Source organism: Rhinopithecus roxellana, chromosome 5 (genome assembly GCF_007565055.1).
Source record: "Rhinopithecus roxellana isolate Shanxi Qingling chromosome 5, ASM756505v1, whole genome shotgun sequence".
Classification (NCBI taxonomy): Eukaryota; Metazoa; Chordata; class Mammalia; order Primates; family Cercopithecidae; genus Rhinopithecus; species Rhinopithecus roxellana.
Window position 1 is genome coordinate 24,577,125 of NC_044553.1, and position 21,493 is coordinate 24,598,617.

Consider the following 21,493-nt stretch of genomic DNA (forward strand, 5'->3'; position numbering starts at 1 on the left):
TACAGGTCTGCTAAGATATGATATCTAAGATGTAGTACTAGGTTAAAAAAACAAAGGGCTATTATGTATGTACCACACCCTACCACATCACTAAAAAGTAAAACGTGCACACACACACGCATACGCACACAAACATATACATATGCTTATAAGTACATAAATATAAATTACTTTGAACGGTTACTCAAGTACCTAGTAACAGTGGCAGCTTTTGAGGCATAAAACTAGGTAATAGAATATTTGTGGTAGGAGGGAGAATTCACCTCTAAAAGGAGTTTTTCAAAACTCTTGTAAGGCACTACCAAATCAAGGCAACATATACAGCAAGTTCACCTTGTGAATCAAACAATCAATTTATAGATTCCTGTGACAATCACAGATTCTGCTGGTGATTTTTTAAATAAAAGTCAAACCAAGAGCAGACTATCAGGCTTAAAGTTTAAGCTGTCACTGAAATGAACTAAGTTTGGTTAATACACTTTAGCTAAATGCACAAAGAAAGAAATGCATTTCTGACACCTCTCTCTCCACAGCCAACACCGTTACTAATACGCACATCTTCTCAGTCAGTGGTTTTCACACTGGGCTTGGTGGAGACCCAGATTTTCCACACATAGTTTTCAGATGCTGCCCTGAGTAGGAGACAAACCAAGCCAAGGGGGCATCCTAACTCCTTCCCCCTGCTTAACCAACAGCTCCATTGGTGCCTTATGTTATTGGTAGGGAAAAGGTAGAATTCTGGAGAATTTTTCTTTGATTAAAAAATGAATTTTACAGTCAATCAAAAAAGAAATCAAGGCCTACTCTTCTCTGCTGTGACACTCATTCCAAACAATACGATATAATAACAACAAAACAGCTTAATACACTTACACATAGCTGGAAATTTACAACTAGGAGAGACCTTCGAAATAATATAGCTCTGTCCTTTTATTTGACACATGTGAGGGAGAGTGAGGCCACAAAGATGATAAGGCATGTCTAGGGTCACCCTTGGCTTATTGTTGGCAGATCCAGAACTAAGGAGCTAGCCTCCAATTTCCCGAGGCTTTTCTTTTACTCATTGGAAAATGATTGTCTAGCACCTCCATATCGACACTGACAATGGATTGGGATTCAATGTTTTGCCACTGTGACTATAAGTTACTTGTGTGACCAAACTCCCCAGTCTCCCTCTGTGGTGAGTATTTGCTTTTCGGTTCAATTTTTTGAAGCTTTCCACCAATCAAATTTTACCCAGGAAAGACACCACCCCACTGGCTGTCACCTTTAATGACTATGTATAAAACCTAAACCCATCTAAAGATAAAGCAACTCATCCAAAATGGAAAATGCATCTTTAGAACAGGTTTGAAGGCAAAAGACTTGTGATCATTGTATCTATCTATGAGTTTGCATTATCATTTCATAAGGTAAAACAGAAGGTGGCAAAAGCCTACTGCCATCCCTTAATTTTTGATGGAACATATTCATCAAAAAAGCATCCAGTCCCCTGAGCTTGCAGCCATATGCTACAGGAAAATGTCACCAGTTAAAGATGTATTCATTTGCTGTTTTGAAAACTCTGTTTGATATTCATGCATTCCAAGTGTTTTGACCTAGATTTCTGTAGAGGCATTAGATCCAGTCCTGCGCAGGCAGCTAGACAGCTGTTGCTTGTGTAGTCAAAGGAAGAATCTAAAGTTAAGAAAAGAGAGAGAATGGAAAAATGAAAACATTTATTAATGGGTGCCAACATTTTGGGCAGCCAATATGTTTAATACTAGATTAACTAATATAAGCATATGGGGATGCATTTGTTGCAAAGCTTTAAAGAAAAGAACAAAGAAAAAAGTTGGAAGTAGCTAAAGTTCAAGGGGAATGGAATTTGCACTTTCTCCTGTAAATGAAAGCTTGGTGAAATGGCAACATACTTTAATTATAAGCAAGTGGCTAATGTCATAGCATTTAGGATTTTTTTTTTTTCAGAGAGGATATATGATGTTCCACACTCTGCACACATCTTAGATAAACCTAAAGTCTCTATGTAACAGCAGATCCTTGAAATCTTCTTGGACATCAATTTTGTTCTTAGCCACATTTGTCTATTTTATGGTTTGTATAAGGTCTAGTTAATTTAGGCATAAATTAATATTTAATTATTCAAAGAATAATGATAATAATAAATATGAATACTAATTCTTCCTCAGCTCTATCTCCTCCAGCAGAGATCAAAGAAGATTTGTTACCCAATGTAACTGCTCTCATGTCACATATGGCTATAGTATAGCTCTGTGTCCCCACCCAAATCTTATCTCAAATTGTAATCCCCATGTGTCGAGGGAGGGGGCGATTGGATCATGGGGGCAGTTTCCCCCATACTCTTTATGTGATCATGGATGAGTTCTCTTGACATTTGATAGTTTTATGTGTTTGGAAGTTCTTCCTTCACTCTTCTCTCTCCTGTCACCTTGTGAAGAAGGTGCCTGCTTCCCATTCGCCTTCTGCTATGACTGTAGGTTTCCTGAGGCCTTCTCAGCCATGCAGAACTGTGAGTCAATTAAACTGCTTTCCTTTATAAATAACCCATCTCAGCATTTCTTTATAGCAGTGTAAAAATGGACTAATACACATACCTACAAATTATACTAAACTATTCATCAGCATCTCTACTCTACCTCAGAGGGAGGATAGTAGTCAGTTTAGTTATAGTTACAGAATCCTTGGCTATACACTGCCAGAGTCTTCCTCCAACATGAGGCCTGAGTGTTGCCAAATATGTATTTAAGAGCATCTAGAAACATGAATTCATTCATCCACTAATCCCTAAGTGGTTACTGAGCATCCAGTAAGAATAGATACTATAGATGCTGGGAACACAGAGATAAAAGGCAAACTCCTGATCTTCTAGTAGGCTAGAGAATGCTAGATGATTACGTCTAAAAGGCACAAAATGATTTGGTACATTCAGGTTGCTGGATTGGTTTGATTTAGTTGAAGTGTGGATTTCTTGGAAGTATTAGAAGAGATGATGGAGTGTTGGTGTGGCATGCAGAGTTGTTCCGTCTAAGCACCTGGAATCTGACAGAACACCACACTTTAAAGACTGAGCACAAACCTCATATTTCTAATTCTCTTTTATTGCTGTTCTCTCCCCAATTCCCAGTATGGGAAATTGATGCAAACTCTCCTTTTCACAGCCTGATATTATTCCACTCAATAAACATTTATCTGAGTGTGTATACACTGCAGTTGACATAGTAGAACCAAGATGGAAATCGAAGATCCTTGCCTTAAAGATGCTTTCAGTCAAAAAAAGAAGATAAACACATGAATGCCAAATTATAAATACGAAGTCATAAACACTGCCTGAGATATATGTAATGCCACTGAACTGCAGAATTGAGAATGATTATTTATATATGTCGAGATAGTATGTAAACTGGGTTTTAAAGGATGTATGTTACCTGGGCATTAGGAAGTGTGGGGAATGGCAGTTCAGGCAGAAATAATGGGATGTGTGTGAGTACAAAAGCCTGAGTGTGCAAAGTTTATTCAGGGAAGAGATGGAGAACATTGACAGTTTGAAAGGAAGGGTAAATATTATAGTCATCTTATAACTATTGAAGAAGGAGGAGAAGCAGGAGGAAGAGAAGAATAAAACTAGCTATCATAAGCCACTGTAAAAATGATATAGAAAAATCCAATTTTATTTTCCAGAGTAGTTTTCTGAGTAATTTGAATAAATATTTCTGTAAATTTATTGCATGGCTGGTGAGATCCTAAAAGCATGCTCAACTAAGAAAAAATCTTGTTTGAACTAGTATCCTAAAGCAAAGAAGAAAAACTGTGTGATTCTGAAGAGTGTGAAAAGAAAAGGAAGGGAAAACCATAAGATAGTGGGAAGTTACTTGCATTGAGTACGTATTCCGGACCCAGAAAGTTCCAAATGCCTCTATTGTAACAATTCATTAATTTCTCACCACAACCCTATGAGACAAAAACTATTTGTATTCCCACTTTGAAGTTGAGGAAACTGAGGAGAGGAGAGGTAAAACAATTTATCCAAGGTCAGAAAGATAGAAGTGGCAGTGTGAGAACCTCAGTTTTAGAGTTTTCATTTTTATCTATTTTATTTCACTGCCCTAGAAAGCTGTGAAGTGAATGATGGGCCTCGGCCCAGGATCCCTCAAACCTTCAGCAAGGCTTGTTGAAGTGGATATTGAGTAGAGAAACCTGAGGGGCTGAGGTTTGCAGGTAGATTTGGTATAAGACAAGTGAGGGGAAATTCATGAGGAAACAGGATGGAAACTCTGGGGTAGTCTTCTTTGGGGATATCCTGCGCTCCTGTGACTGAGTGAAAAAAAAATGATCTGGAATTTTCATTCTAAATAATTCTATCTCTACTTTGTGAAATAACTACAATCAAGCATACGTTAAACAGGCACTCTTCAAAAGAGGTCATATCCATTTGTCCTTCAGAATTTTGAATGAATGAAAAACCACAATAAATCTCTTTGTGAAGAAGTTTGATGTTATTTATTAAGTGAGAAGTTATCAGCGAATACAGTTCAACTGCATGGGACAATTAGGACATTTGAGATGTACAATATGAAGACTATGATGACTCATTGTGTACTGGCAAGCCCTATTGTTACTGGAATCAGGCTACATGTACTATCTTTGATGTGATCAAAAGTAGGATTCCAGGTACACTAAGTACCATTGTGATCCATAAATGGAGGTTTCATCAAATGGAAAGAAGATTGTAAGGGTGGGCCCTTGCCTGGCATAGGGTATAGGACCCTGAGGTGCTGATGCAAAAACAGAGTGTGCTCACTGGGTCTAGGTTCCTTGGCATTGGAACAAGAGATGTAGGGAGGTCACTCTTCCCTTGTCATAACTTGGGGCTTAGCTGTAAGACAGAGTGGAAACCGAGTCCCAGATTGGGTTGGTTAGCAAAGGAAATCTGGGGATTGATCCACAGATCAAGGATTATTGCAAAGCTAACTTATGATGTTAGATGAGAAGCAAGTATAACCAAAGTCAGGATTTTTAAGTTGGTGTATGTCAATTCCTCTGCTAATGTCCATCAAAAGATACCAAATAACCATGGCGAATTCTCAAATTCCTTTAGTGAGAAGGAGGAGAATTATTTAATATAAAAGTGTGCATATTTCTAATAAAGTTGAATTTTAAAAATGCAGGAATGTGTTAAAATACTACATAACACTTCAAAGAAATGTTGCTTTCCTGATAGGCTGTAGCACATACCACTCATGCCCTACCCTCCTGCCTTCTAGAGAACAGATTCAGTTTCTTCTGTTATTTGAACAATTTTAGTGAAAAAGATTAAGAGGGCCTGATGATGAACATTTACTTTCCGCAAGGATTGAGTTTAAAAACTAAGGGAGGGGCTTGGGAACAAATGGCAGGGACAATGGGTTAAGGACTGTTCTCCCGTGTGATTCTAAAAACTTCCAGACAGGCTGGCTTATTAGTACTTTATCATGTTATGCAGGAGACCTACTAACTTTACTATTGTCAATAAAGGATTAACCTTTGATTAGAAAATGAAAAATCACATCACTCACCTCTAAATCAAAGTTTTCCAAAGGTGAAATTAGCACAACGTCCCAATCCTTCTTCAATAAACTTCAAATTCGTCACTTACTGCCAATAGATTAGAAAAGTTATCCAGCCTAGTATAAGGGACCATGTCAATTTTATTAAAAATCCCTCCTTATTCTATTAGAATAGAATAAAAATTTTATTCTAATGACAATTAGAATAAAAATTTTATTCTAATGACAATTAGAATAAAATGAGAAAAAGTTTTGTTACAGAAGGTCAATTACATGTGGTATCATTTTCAATTCAACAAGCATCTATTGATGACTTGCCATCTGCCAACAGTGATTTAATAAGAGGACCCTGCAGTGAGTGTACATGTGTGCATACAGGTGTACATGTGTATGGATATACACACACATATACAAAAATACCACATGAACTTTCAAAATGAGAATAAAAACCCGTGCTTAATAAGATTTGAATAATTGCTAATGAGAATATTCCTTGGTTATTTTTCTCTTTATCATGAAGTTATTAGAGTGTTTACATAGTATTTATGATGAGGTCCTTTGCTTTTGTGTTTGACAGTCTCACTAAATGTGGCCATGAAGACACAAGGTTCAACTGAATTCACGCCGCCACATTTCACAAAACATTTTAATACCATAGTTTCTCATGTTTGTCTCTCTGTGAGTAGGAATATTCTCAGAAGAGCCTAGCTTCCAGGCTGGCAACAGCTACTTTACGCACCCATATGTAGCCTACCCAAGAGTCACAGAGGTAAAACCCCACACACGCTAAGGATGTTTAGAACTATGGAACAGAGAAGAGAAGTTGTCAACGCATATTCACTCCTGACCGTTACATGTGTACACATGGGAGGCAACTTATAGCAATTAGGATTGCAGATCCGACAGTTTCCCTGTGAGCTGCCACATTAGGTTAAGAACTGAGGATTACAGGAGACCAAATGTTTCTGTTTCAGCTCCAGAGGATTAATTTATTTTTTTTCCTTTTTAAACTTGGCAAAGGAAGACATCGAAAACTGAAAATAGAAAACAGAGAGAAACTAAAGAATTATAAACAATGCATCTTAGCAAGTCATCATAAAGTAACAACCTATATATGCCCTGTTTGAGATTTTTGAAAAATGAAAGTGGCTGCGTATTATTTGATTTCTAACCTGTAGTCAGATTGCACATGGATCTTTTGGAATATGAGTCTCCCACTCCAAGAGCCCATTACTGTATCAAAGGGCACATGGGAAACCAGATTTTTAAATTAATAACATACATATTTCCAGTCATAAAGTTACATGTCCTAATGTGTACCATTAAAACTACATGAAATTTGCTGTATTGTAGCCAATTTAAACAGATGTTTTTAGAATAATTAGAGGCAAACCTATTTCTTTTTGGAATCTGGCTGCTTACGTCACTCATGTTAGTATCACACAGAAAGCTGACTCACTGAAGCTGTTAGATGCTTATTCTTTTGCAAAACTCTGTGGTAGGGTTTCCTTACTCTGCTTATCAGTAGAATTATAAGCTCTATTTATAATATAGTATATCAGAATATATATTATCATACTTATATAAAAGATGAGCCTACCGAGAAAATGAAGACATTTTCTAGGATCTGTTCTTTTTTCTCATTTGTCAGGGATGGAAAAGAGTGTGTGTGTAGGCTAGGCAGGAGATTGGTGTGACCCCAGAGATATTCCAGAATTAATGGAGTCAACAGATAGGAATATGCAGGGTACCAGAGAGGCTGACAGTCAGATGGAGTTAAGTCCAGTTTCGCTGGAAGAGGGCTGAAGGGACAGTAACTAGGGGATGAGTCCTTGATCAGTGGGAAGCCACAAAATCAGGACAACACTCTGGGACTCTGGGAAACTGAAGGTTATTAAGACAAGGAATTAGATGCTGGGAAAAAGGAAGGGGAGAAGAAAGGCTGGAATTGATTTAGAAATGAGTTAATAGCAGAAATAGTCAACCCAGGCAAATAGAAAATCAAGAGGACTGGTGCTAATAGAAGACTATGTCATGAGACTCTAAAAAATGTTACCCATCTATTCATGTAGAGTTGGACCTATTATATTTGGAATTATTGGCTGTAATTATATGGGTAGAATGTTATACCTTATAAGAGAATTAAATTTCATAATATGCATAGATGATGAAAATCACATACTGTAAAAATAAACAAACACAGTTGAGAGGCTCCCCAAATCTCCTACATACAACCTACAGAGGAATTCTCAAGCACACCATGCTTGAGAATACTGATAGACTATAGAAAGGAATAAAAGTAAAGCCTAAATACGGATATTTGGACATTCAAATCATTCTCCTTATAAGATAACCAGGAAATCTCTCTTGGTAATTAGATAATATATGAAGAGTTCTAATGTAGTATCTAGCCTGTCCATAAGTTTATGTTACTCATATTTTGTTATTGCAAGTCTATGACTTGAGTGAATATAAGTAGATTTGTGTTTTGTTGTAAGAGTTAAAGAAGATAATAAAGTTGTATCTTACAAAAAAATCAAGAGTCTAAAATCTCTGGGAAACTTCAGTATCAAGTTATGGTTTCAAAAATATACAATATAAGTTCTATCAGCTCCTTTCATTCCTTTTAAAAATAATAAGATACAAAATAATCCAGATACATTGGGCTAGATATATTAGATGTAGTCATTAATATAATCATACCTGTGATCCTGAAAGTTAGATATTATTTTGCCTATTTTTAAAAAAATTCAATTCCAATTTACTTAAAACAATAACAACAATAACAACAACTTAGAAATCTGGGAATAAAAGAAAACCTCATTAACCTTACAGAGTATCCCCCAAAACGTCACAGAAAGCATTCTCAGTGGTGAAATGCTATGAACATTCTTTTAAAAACAGGCATGGCTGCTCTCATTGCTATTTAACAGCATAATACTGGTGATTGTAGCCAGTGCAGTAAGAACTATCATTATTCACAGATTATATGATTGCCAAAAGACTCCATACTGGTGATTGTAGCCAGTGCAGTAAGAACAGATTATATGATTGCCAAAAGACTCCATAGGTAAATTATTATAATAAGAGAGTATGGCATAAAGGTTGACTACTATAAATATAAAAATCATTTGCAGCTCTATACTGGCAACAGTTGGGAAATAGAATTTGGTTTTTTTCAGGATGGGGTCTCAGACTGTTGCCCAGGCTTGAGTGCACTGGCACAATCATGGCTCACTGCAGCCTCTGCTTCCTGGGCTCAAGGAATTCTCCCACCACGGTCTCCTGAGTAACTGAAACTACAGGACATGCCACCACACCCATCTAAATTTGTTTTTTACTTTTTGTAAAAATAGAGGCTTCACTATGTTGCTCAAGCTGGTCTTGAACTTCTGGGCTCAAGCGATCATCCTGCACTGGCCTTCCAAAGTGCTGGGATCACAAGTATAAGCCACCATGCATGACCAGAAAATAGAATTGTAAATATATATTATTATTATAGAAATATAGGATAAGCACCTACAATAAATCTAACAAAAGATGTGCAAGTCTTGTGGAAAAAAATATGTCTGAATACAAATTATAAAATTATAATCATTCTCATAAGGATTATTAAATAATCTAAATTATTATATTTATAAATACACAAAAACTGGATGCAAATTATAAAACTGGATATTTCACGAAGGTGTCCATTTTATGAAACTTGATTTATGGATGTCATGCAATTGCCTTTAAAATTCAAAAAGGGATTTTCTTGAACTCTGACATTCTGAATTTAAAATTTAGAGGAGTAAGAGTCAAGAATATCTAAGATACCCTTGAAGGAGAAGAAAGAAGAGAGGTGCCCTCCAGTTATCAAGAGTAATTATAAAGCTTTAGCAATAAAAACAGTATGATATTCACTAGGGAAAGAACAAATAGACTAATAAAATCAAATTGCAAACAGAAACAAACTATACATATTTGGAGCTTGGAGATGCATAGATGGCCTTGCTGATAGGTGGAGAAACAAGGGACAAAAACATACATAGTGTGGAACAATTGGTCATTCCTGTATGGACAAAAAAATGGAACCACCTCACACTATACCGAAAAATGAGTTCCAGATAGATTAACAATTTAAATGTGGAAGACAAAACTCTTAAAATAAATTATAGAAGAATATTATTTTTACCTCAGGGAAGGGAAGAATTTTTAAAAAGACATGAAAAAATGCTAACCATCAATGAAGAGATTGATAAAATTTACTACATTAAGATCAAAAACTTCTTTTCATCAACAGACACCATAAAACAAGTAAAAAGATAAGCCATTAAAGGAAAGTTTTTGTATTTAGAATATAAAAGAATTTCTATAAGTCAATAAAAAGAGATAACATAATGCATTGGAAAAATGAGCAGAAGACATGAACATGCATTTCACAGAAAATGAATTATAAATGGCCAAAAAGTTTGAAAATATACTCAAGCTTAACCACAATGATAATCGAGGAAGTGCAAAGAAAAACACAATAAGACACAATTTTACATTCACTAAGATTGATAAATAATTAAGAAATCTGATGTTACCAAGTGGTGTACAAGATATGGATCAGCAGAAGATGTAGTGCTGGTAGGAGTATAAATTGGTGCAACCACTCTGGAAAACAATTTGCTATTACCTTATGGAACTGAATCTTTGCATATGCTAGGACCAAGCAATTCCACTCCCAGGTATCTGTGCTAGAGAAACTGTAGTGCATTTGCACTGGGAAACATGTCCAAGACTTCACAACAGCAACCCCTGTGTCCAATGGGCAGAGAATGGATAAATGCACTGTGTTATTACATACGCTTCCTATGGCAACTGTAAAAAATTACTAGAAACTGGGTGATTAAAATAACAGAAATTTATTCTCTTACCATTCTGGGGGCCAGAAGTCCCAAATCTGTATTACCAGGCCAATACCAAAATGTTAGTGGCTTTATGCTTCCTCTGGAAACTCCAAAGGAAAATCCACTCCCAGTCTCTTCCAGCTTCTTGTGGCTGCCAGCATTCACTGGCTTTTGGCCACATCACTCCTCCATCTTCACATTGCGTTTTCCTTTTTTTGTCTATGTCAATCTCTTTCTACCACCCTCTTATAAGGATATATGTGATTGCATTTAGGGTCTACCCTAATAATTTAGAATAATCTACCTATCTCAAGATCCTTAATTACATCTACAAATGTGACCTTACATGTTCATGTAAGGTCAGATTTCCAAGTTTCAGGGATAAAGATATGACGTCTTTGGGGTGGGGGCATTTTGGCCTTCTGGAGTCTACCCTCTGACCCCAAAAGATTCTCCTCTATCCCACACACAAAATACATTCACCCTATCCCAATATCTTCAAAAGTCTCAAGTCATTACAGAATCAACTCACTACAAATCAACTCAAGTCCAAAATCTCATCTAAATAAAATTAGCTAAAAACTCCAAATCTCTTCATCAAAATCATGCATGACTGAGACTCCAGGTATGATCCATTCTGAAGAAAAAACGTGATATTTCTGAAACTATGAAACTAGAAAACAGGTTATCTATTCCCAAAATACAATGATGGAATAGGCATAGTATAACAGTTATAGACATTCCCATTCCAAAAGGGAGAAAATGGATGAAAGGAGTCACTGTTTTTTTAAGAACTCTCTCTAAGCATGTGTTTCTTCTACTCTCACACCCCAATGATCATCAACACAGAAGACTTCTATGACAAAATGTGTAGGGTTTTCTTCTCCACACACCAAGCAGGAGACACCAGCTGGGTGTCCTCTAATTTAGTTCTGAAACTATCTACCCAGAGATAGTGTCAAGTCCCACAGGGTGAGGGCTCACTCCCTAAGTTCCACACCAGTTGCAAGTTGGGGCTTCTCGAAATTCTGACCAACCAGCTTCAAGTAGAGGTTCCCATTGATAGTGGCAGGAGACAGACAAATTCCTAAGCAGGTAACGGTGGGTCCCCGGTGAAAACTGACCTTCAAGCCAAAAGCAGCCTGAAGCTCAAAAAAATGGGCTGCTGGTTCCAGATGAAGTCTTCGACCACAGTGAGAACTTCTATTCCTGTTTGTCCCGTGTTTCCTGATTGGTTCTTTCTGAATAATGCTTTTAAACCAATCAAATGTTACCTTGTCCAAGGCTACCTACAGCCTGCACCACCCTCATTGTGAGACTATAAAAACCTCAGACTCAGCCATACTTTGATACTATCCACCTTCAGGTGGAGACAACCTGTCTTCAGGTGGGGGACTACCTGCTTTGGGTCCCTCTTCACTGAGAGCTGTTCAATCACTCAATAAAACTTTTCTCCAACTTGCTCACACTCTAGTTGTCCATGTAACCTCATTCTTCTTGGGTGCAGGACAAGAACTCAGAACCCACTGGTGGGTGGAAAGTAGCTGTACCACTGTAGCCCTCCTACCCTCCACAAGAACCAAGCAGCTGCCCCACGTGACAGAAAGTGGCAGCAGGGCAGGGCCTGTCCAGGAGCTGTGAGCCAGAGTGGGGCGGCAGACTGAATAAGCTGGGACACACCCCCATTCGCTGAAGTGTACAAACCATGGCAACAAATGAACTGTAACACAAATGAGCTGTAACGCCTCTGAAGGCACAGACCTCATGGTTCCCCAAGCCAGAGCTGTGACATGCTGTAACATCCCTTTTGGGGTTTTGTGGTTGCTGGTGTCTCCAGTGCCCAAGGCAGAAGCAGGTCACAGCATGCCTAAGCCAACCATGGTCTGGGTGTGTATCCTGCAGTGAGCATGGGATCCAGACGACTGGTAGTGTGAGCTGAGCACAGCCTGCCAGGCCAAGTGGGCAGGTCAAGTCCAGCAGTGAGCCTGGAGCATAGCGAAGCCCAGGCTGGAACACCAGTGGCCATGGAAATTTCTGGCTGGTGAAGTAGCACCTGAAAACATCCTGTCATTTCTGGGGGCTTGTTTGGGATCTGCAGAAGAGTGAATAAATGTGGACCTAAAACTCTTTCACTTTAGTTTCCAAGTTTTCCTGCCCTCAGACTAATTTCTGAAGGCAGACGATGCACTGAGCCTCTGTCAACCAGTTAAGAGTGAATGGTGTGGCTTCAGAGGACATGCTTGCCCAGCAGGACTTTGTTAACCCACCCCCATCACTCTTGGGTATTGAGAATGTTGGCTTTGTTCCAATTTAGTCTCCCTTTACGTAGGTCTAGACCTTATGTGGGAATGGATGCAGGTCCTGGGGAAACTAAGGGTATCTGGCTAAGATTACACCTTGGTGTTATTCAAAGGTCCCTGGACTGATTCCAGTCCCCAACCACCTGTTAGGGTGTCAACACTACAGACCCCAATCTTTCCCATGGCATTTTTCTTTTTTTTATTATACTTTAAGTTCTAGGGTACATGTGCACAACATGCAGGTTTGTTACATATGTATACATGTACCATGTTGGTGTGCTGCACCCATCAACTTGTCAGCACCCATCAACTCGTCATTTACATCAGGTATAACTCCCAATGCAATCCCTCCTCCCTCCCCCCTCCCCACAATAGGCTCCGGTGTGTGATGTTCCCCTTCCCGTGTCCAAGTGATCTCATGGTTCATTTCCCACCTATGAGTGAGAACATGTGGTGTTTGGTTTTCTGTTCTTGCCATAGTTTGCTGAGAATGATGGCTTCCAGCTGCATCCATGTCCCTACAAAGGACACAAACTCATCCTTTTTGATGGCTGCATAGTATTCCATGGTGTATATATGCCACATTTTCTTAATCCAGTCTGTCACTGATGGACATTTGGGTTGATTCCAAGTCTTTGCTATTGTGAATAGTGCCGCAATAAACATATGTGTGCATGTGTCTTTATAGCAGCATGATTTATAATCCTTTGGGTATATACCCAGTAATGGGATGGCTGGGTCATATGGTATTTCTAGTTCTAGATCCTTGAGGAATCGCCGTACTGTTTTCCATAATGGTTGAACTAGTTTACAATCCCACCAACAGTGTAAAAATGTTCCTATTTCTCCACATCCTCTCCAGCACCTGTTATTTCCTGACTTTGTGTGTGTGTGTGTGGCTCTCATGGTGCCTATCTCTTCTTTATATACAATGTTAAGGGTGTTGTTGCAAACCATAGAGATAATATTACTGTGTAGGATGAGCACTTGGCTCAGTCATCAGGAATGTAATTCAGAACAATGTGGTTTCTGTCTATTCTTAGAAACAAGGATGCAACCAACCACTGAGAGCTTTCTTTCCCTTGTTGAAGGAACCTGTTTGCATAGGGCAAGAAGATTTTCCACCTGTCCCCTTCCCCTCCTCTGCACTTAAGTTGTTTTTTCTCCAGCATGTCATGAGTTAACATAGTCCTGAGAATAAAGGGAATTTTTCTATGTGAGAGGTTAATTTATTTTCCTTTTGGTCAGCATCTTACTAGGCCAGGTCCCAAATTCCTGGGACTCCTTTTCTCTCCCTTGTTTGAGGAGAACCTGGTTCTACAGCTTCACCTTAGCATTCTGCTTATGATAGGGAAGCAACAGAGGAGCTGCCCTACCAGTTGCTGGCTACAGTTTAGTGAGGGCCATCTGTGGCTAATTTAATGGGTCTATAGAGTCTCTTGAGGCATCTTTTTGTCCCAAATTCGATTTCAAGCTTTGGTTTGAAGCCCTAGATGGAAGACTAGATCTCGGGGACGTAGAGGCAGTTATAGCAGAAGGCCAGGGCACAGAGCAGATGAGCATTATTAGCCCTGATGATTAGGCCTTCCCACTTCATGGGTGGATAACTTGCTTGCATCTATGGTATAGATGAGTTCTCGGGAACCCAAAGTTTACCAACAGTGGGAGAATAGGGCAGTTTAGGTAAGTGTGAATATTAGGTAAGTGTGAATACCCTCTAGGTTTCACTGCCAAATGACTGAAGGTCACACTTGCACCCATGAATGGCACCCCCTGTGGCAGCCATGACTTGGGTAAGAAAAGACAGAAGGAAAAAGGGGACACTATTTCTCTCCCTCACATGCTCCACGTATTCACTGGAAACAGAAAGGAGCAAAGGGAGGCCTTTTCCCCCTCTTTCCAGTTGGGTAACCAATCTTCACCCTGCACTCTTCTGGACTGCATCCTGAATCACTGGGATTTCCTTGACCCTCAGACTCTGGAGAAAGAAAAAAAGCCTTCTTTTTCCTCCTCTGTCTTCTTTTCGCAGTTGGGTAATTATGTCTTCCTACCACAGGACACTCCCCTTAGATGCATCCCCCAAACTGCAAAAAGTTTAATTTCCCCCAACATTAAACTGCTTGGCTTAAAAACAAACTGAGAAGAAATTACAAATCTAACTGAGCAATCCCTTGAAGATGGACAACTTTACAGTATGGAAATAATCTGTTTGTCTGCTCCTCCTTCACAGACTCCAGGGTCAACTGGGCTCCATAGCTTGGGGGAAGGGAACCCAGAAGACTGATTTGGTGGCAAAAGGGTGAAAATTCTTACCAGTCAGACTTCTGGCTTCCCTCTCTGTGCAAATTGGTTGTAGGAATGGTAAAAATCACTGAATTCTCTGCCTACCCAATAAGTTCAAATACTAGAAATATTGGCCATTTGGCAGGGCTAAGGTTGGGTAATAAGAGATTTAAAAGGAACTTTTAAGGAGGGAGTTCCATGGTTAAAAGTCAGCTTAATTAAAAGTGGAAATTCAAGCCATAGGTATATTTTAAAGGCCTTTATATCTTTTCTCTTCATGGATCTAGTTTTTCTGAAAAAAGGTAATTTTTTTCTTCTCAGTAAACTGAATTATTTTTCTCCATTTTGTCTTGCTACTCTTAATGCCCTAACCAAATTCTGATAGCCTGGGACTCATTGAGAAAACAGAGGAGAAGCCACAGACCCCGTTTTGGGAAAAACCTCTGTTTTAATCATGGAACCCCAGGAATTGAAAGCACATAGATCCCTCTCAAAATCTAAGGCTGTATTCTGTTTTGCATTGTGTTACCTGACAATTTTGAGTTATGGTGGGCATCAGAAAATTACTTCAAAGACTTCAATGGGAGATGGGCTGACTCCCTCTTTTTGGGATCCAGGATCTGGTATAGAAATGGGACTCTTCATTTTGGGGATCTGTTTTTGTCTTCCAGCTGTGATTGCTTATTAAGCCATACTAACAGCCCTGTTTCTTGAAGTACTTCACCTTGAGATCTATAATCCAATTAATAAACTGGCAAATACAAAATCTTACAACTATCGCATCTTCTTCTGTCTATGTAGTTATAGATGTATTATTTGTGTGATGTTAACATAAAAGAGCTCTAGTTGATTGGCCTAAAGAAAAATAAGCACACAGATCAAGTATTTTTAAAAGAAAATGAAAGCTGTAATTCCTTTTAGTTCATGTGACTTTAATATTTGAGAAATAAAAACAGCTTTAAAGATTATTGGTAAAATAAAAGTGTCTTCAAAATGTAGACATGTGGCTTAAATTATACAGGTCAGGTATTAGGTTTGCTAAATGCTTTAAGGTCATAAACTGCTTCTTTAGTTTTTAAAACTTATTTGACTTTTCTACCTTACAGTTAGGTAAGATCTGGGACATGTGGAGTTAACCACACCCCAACTATGCTGGTAAGAGTGAGATCTTATCTGTAACTAGTATATAATTAAAATAACTTCCAAGATTAGAAAATTAGAAATGGTTAAGTCACCATTATAACATGTAATTGAGACTACTGAAAATAGATTTACATGCAAGGGTGAAATTTGGCTTTCTCTCTCTTGAGCAAGATTTTTATGTAATATTAAAGGATAATGAAAGATTTTTGTTTGTCTTGTGAATAAACTGCCAAAGAAAAAGAAGGGAAAGACAAGAGACAGAAGGTTTGGAAAGCTACAACTTCCCTCTTAAAAAATTAAGGTTTTCGCTTTTAAAAAAAATTTTGGGTCATCTTTTTGACTAAATAAATGAGTAATGGTAACCTTCAATTCTATTTTGTAAGAGCAAGTGCTTTAAAACTTCAACATATTTGATAGGCTTTCCAAAATCAAATTTCAGTTTCAAAATTATCTTTTCTGGCCTCTAACTTTGTGATGCTAGAGAAGGCCCCTGGAACATCCAAAAGAGAGGTAAACAAATTTGTTTGACATCTTTAGTTAATCTGGAATTGTCAAACTAAAAATAATGTTTAATCCTCTTCAGGTTATAGTTTAGTAAATAATAATATATGTTCCAAAATTGCATGGCATTTCCAAAATTTTAATGTCTGAGTATATTTTATTAATCATAATAAAGGTTATTATTTTAAGTTATTATAAACCACAGAAATAGTCAAATTTCTTTGTCATTCATGTTCTTGACTATGACTACTCTAAGACATTTTGTCTTTCACAGACAAATGTTGCCTTATTTTGATCATCTTTGAAAGATGGTTTATAATCATATATAGGACTTTGACAGGTGCTCTTAAATGCAGGTTTCTGAAAACTTTGGAGATTGTGACACTGGAATAAAGGAAAAACTTTCAGGACTCATGAAGAGATGAAATGTTCATGAATATCAAGCAGAAGAGTTAACCAAATGGACTGAATCAAAGACTGAAGTAATCCTTTTGACTTGGCTTAAAATGTTGCTGATCCTTTGTTTTGTTTTTCCAAGTCAGAAAAACTTATTTTTAGCAATTTACAGTTTTTAAGAGTTGAGTATACTTCTGTGAACAAAATTTGGAGCATGTTTGTTTCTCTCTGCCTGGTTTCTCAAGAATTTGGAAATTATTTGTGAGTATTTGTAACTTATGGCAATATAGTTATTTGCACAGCATACATGAAATAAGAATCCATTTTCTTTTGCAACAGGACTCAGTTGGAGAAATTGGTTGTTTTTTCAAGGCTTTGACTGGAAGGGTATGCATCCCTTTAAGAAATCAAGTTTGACTTGTAGAGCCAATAAAAACCCCTTGGGAAAACTGACCCCATACCTTGTCTGCAGTCCTTGTACAGGGTTCCTAACTTGTGATGAGTAAAGAATGTAACTTTCCAATAGGCTCAGGATCCCCAAATTATCTTGGTACCTCAGGAAGAGAAGAATGTACCCAATTCAGGTATCTCAGGGTACAAGCTCATGGCTGGGCTCAGCTTCAAAAAGTCTTATCTGAGGTTCCTTATGGAACAGAGTTCCATTAGAGACAATTTTAAAAGCCTATGTGAAAATAATTATTCTTGCTGCTCTTTATGCAAATAATCAGGCCAAGTATAAGACTAAAGTTTATTTTGCAAACAACTCAGTCTTATCATGATTTGCTTTAACAAAAATAAGAACTAGAAAAGCAAAAATTATGCTTCAAAATGTGTCATACACTTGTCATTGAATTCTAATCTTATTAGTTGTTTTTATGGTTTTTTTTTTTTTTTTCCTGCATTTTAGACCTAACACTGCTTATTCCTGTGATCCAACCAGAGATCTATGACTGTAGCTCAGAAGAAACAGAAAGGATGGGTAATGTAAAAATCTGGATCAAAACCCTAAATCTGGGCAACTATCCTGCAAATCTTGCCAGTTGATGGGGATAAATAGGGTGCCCATCATCCAGAGGCTTCTTTTCTGGGAAAACAAGACCAAGGGAGCTAACCAAAGCCAAGCCCCATGCACCCAAGTCTTACCAGGCGTAACTACAGCCCCAGATAGGTGTGTCAGCAGGCTTAGGATTTTTGAGTTGTCCTTTACCCCCTTGTTTTTAATCTATGTCTTCTAATAACCCAGTTTGTCTCTTCTCACCTTCAGACCAGCAAATTCCAATTGGTCATATAAATAGAACTTCGGACAATGGCTCCCTTTTACTGGGGATGCGTAGGTAGGCACCTGAGAGAGATCTGACTGCCTTCTCCCAAAACAATGCCTCCTGTCAGCATGAAGCAGTAAAGGGTGGTCACGGTTTGTATGAATTCTCTTAGAGAGACATAACTAATAGGATATATATTCATAAAGGGGAGTTTTTAAAGTATTAACTCACATGATCACAAGGTCCCACAATAGGCTGTCTGCAAACGGAGGAGCAAGGAGAGCCAGTCCTAGTCCCGAAACCAAAGAACTTGGAGTCTGATGTTCGGGGGCAGAAAGCATCCAGCATGGGTGAAGGATGTAGGCTGGAAGGCTTTGCTTGTCTCTCCTTTTCACGTTTTTCTGCCTGCCTTATATTCGCTGCCAGCTGATTAAGGTCACGCCCACCAGATTAAGGGTGGATCTGCTTTGCCCAGCCCACTGACTCAAATGTTAATCTCTTTTGGCAACACCCTCACATACACACCCAGGCTCAATACTTTGTATTCTTCAATGCAATCAAGTTGACACTCAGTATTAACCATTGCACTGTCCTTGTCCCGATGGCAGTTAGATGTACCTCTTCAGAAGGGGGATTGACAGCAGCAGGACACAGACAAAATCCTAGGCAGATGGGAGCAGGTACCCAGTGAAACCTGACCTCCATCCCAAAGACAGCCTGAAGCCTGAAAACCAGGCTGCTGGTTCCAGATGCAGTCCCCGACCAGAGTTAGAACTTTTATTCCTGTTTGCCCCTTCTTTCTTGATTAGTTCTCTCCAAATAATGCTTATAAACAAATTGAATGTTCCCTTTCCCAAGGCTACCTACAGCACACACCTAAGCCTATAAAAACCCCAGACTCAGTCACACTTTGAAACCACCCACCTTTGAGTGGAGATGACCTGCCTTTGGGTGGGGGACTACCTGCTTCTGGTCCCTTCTCCAGTGAGAGCTCTTCTGGTGCTCAATAAAACTCTTCTCCACCTTGCTCACCCTCCAGTTGTCTGCATAATCTTATTCTTGGATGTGGGACAACGAGTTGGGACTCACGAAGTGGCGGTTGGATAGGAGCTATACCACGGTAGCCCTCCCACCCACCACTGGCACCAAGCAGCTGACTCATGTGACCAGAAGAGGCAGTGGAGCAGGGTCAGCCCAGGAGCTGCAGGCTAGAGTGGGGCAGGAGACCGAATAAGCTGGGACAAGTCTCCATTTGCTGAAGTATGTGGTGGGCAGAAACAAATGAACAAACATGGAAATTTTTGGCTGGTAAAGCAATCCCCTCTTTGGGTTTGATTATTTTGTTGGAGCAGCTCACAGAACTCAGGGAAACACATTTACCAGTTGAGTATAAAGGAAATTGCAAAGGGTACAGATGAAGAGGTCTGGGGGACGAGGCACAGCGCTTCCATTCCCTCCCTGAGTGTGCTGCCCTCTGAGAACCTCATGTTCAGCTCTCTGAAGCTCACTGAACCCTGTCCTCTTGGGTTTCTATGAAAGCTTCATAGCATCAGCATTCCTTCCCCCAGGATATGGGGGTGGGATCCTCTCATGGGAGAGTCTTAAGACCCACAATTAGAAACACAGAGGAACATTAGAGTGAAAGGAGGGCAGGAGAAGGTCAGAAGCCTGCTCCTGAGGCCTGACACACCCAATATTAAAGGGCTATGGGAGTTATGAGCCAGGATCCATGGATGAAAACCAGTATGTATCATAACATCACAGTCAGCCCCCTGGTTTTTGACTATAGATTTTATATACACACACACACACATACATATACATATACATACACATATACATATACACACATACAAAGTCATTAGTAATTAGTCCAGTTTTATCATATTTTACGACTCTTTCCCAAGATGAGGCCACTCATGTGTGCAGGTGTCCTCTCAAACTTGTCAGGTTCCGAAAGCAGGAGTGAGCTCAGCAAATACACAGCTTCACCTTCACAGGCATCTGGAATAACTGAGTTAAGAGACAAGGTCTCATCACTTCTCAGCCTTTTGGCTAAGGTCAAGTGTAAGAGACAAGGTCATCTCTTGCTCTGAAACTCTTGAGTTTTTAAAATAATATTGAATTTTCCTCATTTAAAACCCCTTTTACTCATTTTTTAACTCTCAGCTCCTATTTCTCCTTCTCTTCATTAAAACCCAAACTTTTTCACCTTTGGAAAAGACATTAGAATCATCACCATGCTGGTCTAGATTGCAGGTAGCAGCGCAAATCTAGCAAGTAGCTCCTCAGTCCATTCCCATTCAGATAGGGTAAGTTTACATAGGTGCAGAACTGCTGAGTTGTTTTTGCTACCAGGCAACATGACTGCATTCACTGTTAGCCCCAATTTTGCTAGATAGGGTGAAGGCACAACCCATCCCATCATGCCTTAGGAATTTTGATATAAAGTTTAAAAATACAATTAACAGTTTTTTGTTTAGAAATCATCCCTGCTGTTCTGGCACTGATAGTTGCAGCCCTAGTCAAAGGACCAGTGCAGATATGGGAGAAAAAAAATAAATGTTTATTCTGAGGTGATTTAGGGAACAAAGAAAAAAATATATAGTCATAATATCAGTGTACTCCTCCCTTGGCAAGAATTGCATAGTCATACCAGCATCCTCCTCACCCCATCTTCCCCAGATCAACCAGAAAGACAGGGAAAATAACTAGGAGGGACACTCTACTCTCATTCATGGTGTGTGTGAGCACACACTAGTGAAGGCATGGAAGCCAGCCCCATATGCTTTTATCTCCCCGTTTTATACAACTAATGTTTCTACTGCCTGTTCTACTTCTCTAACAAACTGTTACTCTGAGGAGGGTATCTCTCTGCGCATGGTTGGACTTTATGGGCTGCATAGTGTTCCTTGGTTTGAAGAAATGATGGGCAGCCATCCAAATCCATGCAATGCCTTCTGCTCTGGCTTTTTAGTGCATTTCACCTATTTTATAGATGAGAACACTGGGACTAGAACTGTTACGTGACTTCCACAGTTACGTAAATAATATGTAAGGAAGTCATGATTTTTAAAAAATCCTATCTGCCTCTACAGATATTTTCATTTTACCTGCAATTGTAATTTATTTTATTTTATTTTATTTTATTTTATTTTATTTTATTT